Raw genomic sequence first — 1,385 nt, forward strand, 5'->3', positions numbered from 1 at the left:
CTTGGACAGTTCCTTCAACCCTTTACATTGTCCAAGTTCCTAAAACATTCCAGTACTTTCAATGCCTTGGACAGATCCTTCAGTCCTTCATACTGTCCAAGGTCCTGAAACATTCCAGCACTTTCAGGACCTTGGACAGTTCCTTCAGCACTTCACACTCTCTAAAGTCATGCAAAATTCAAGCTTTTTCAGGACCTTGGACAGTTCCTTCAACCCCTCACACTGTCCAAGGTCCTAAAACCTTCCAGTACTTTCAGTTCCTTGGACAGGTCCTTCAGCCTTTCACACTGTATAAGTTCTGCAACATTCAAGCATTTTCAGGAACTTGGACAGTTCCTTCAACCCTTAACACTATCCAAGCTCCTAAAACATTCCAGCTTTTTTAGGACCTTGGACAGTTCCTTCATCCCTTCACTCTATCCGAAGTCCTGAAACCTTCCAGCACATTCAAGACCCTGGACTGTTCCTTCAGCCCTTCAAACTGCCCATGATCCTAAAACATTCCAGTACTTTCAGTACCTTGGACATTACCTTCAGCCCTTCCCTCTGTCCGAGGTCCTGAAACATTTCAGCACTTTCAGGACCTTGGATATTTTCTTCAGTCCTTCACACTATCCAAGGTCCTGAAACATTCCAGTTCTGTCAGGACCTTGGACAGTTCCTTCAGTCCTTCACACTGTACAAGGTCCTGAAAAATTCCAGTTCTTTCAGGACCTTGGACAGTTACTTCAGCCCGTCGCTCTTTCCGAAGTCCTGAAACATTCCAGCACTTTCAGTAGCTTGGACAGTTCCTTCAGCCTTTCACATTTTCAAAGGCCCTGAAAAATATTCAGGAACTCTGACGAATCCTTCAGTTCTTCACATTGCCCAAGGTCCTGAAACATTCCACTTCTTTCAGGAACTTGGACAGTTCCTTCAGCCCTTCACATTGTCAAAGGTCCTAAAATATTCCAGTAATTTCAATATCATGGACAGTTCCTTAAGTGCTTTATATTGTCCAAGGTCCTGAAACATTCCAGCACTTTCAGGACCTTGGACAGGTCCTTCAGCCTTTCACAATGTCAAAAGTTCTGCAACATTCAAGCATTTTCAGGACCTTGGACAGTTCCTTCAACCCTTCACACTATCCAAGGTCCTAAAACATTCCAGCACTTTCAGGACATAGAACAGATCCTTCATCCCTTCACACTGTCTAAGGTCCTAAAACCTTCCAGTACTTTCAGTACCTTAGACAGTTCCTTCAGTCCTTCACACTGTACAAGGTCCTGAAACATTCCAGTTCTTTCAGTAACTTGGACAGTACCTTCAGCCCTTCACTCTATCTGAAGTCCTGAAACATTCCAGCACTTTCAGGACCTTGGACAGGTCCTTCAGCCTTTCACACT

The sequence above is a fragment of the Austrofundulus limnaeus genome, unplaced genomic scaffold, assembly GCF_001266775.1.
Source record: "Austrofundulus limnaeus strain Quisiro unplaced genomic scaffold, Austrofundulus_limnaeus-1.0 Scaffold109, whole genome shotgun sequence".
NCBI lineage: Eukaryota > Metazoa > Chordata > Actinopteri > Cyprinodontiformes > Rivulidae > Austrofundulus > Austrofundulus limnaeus.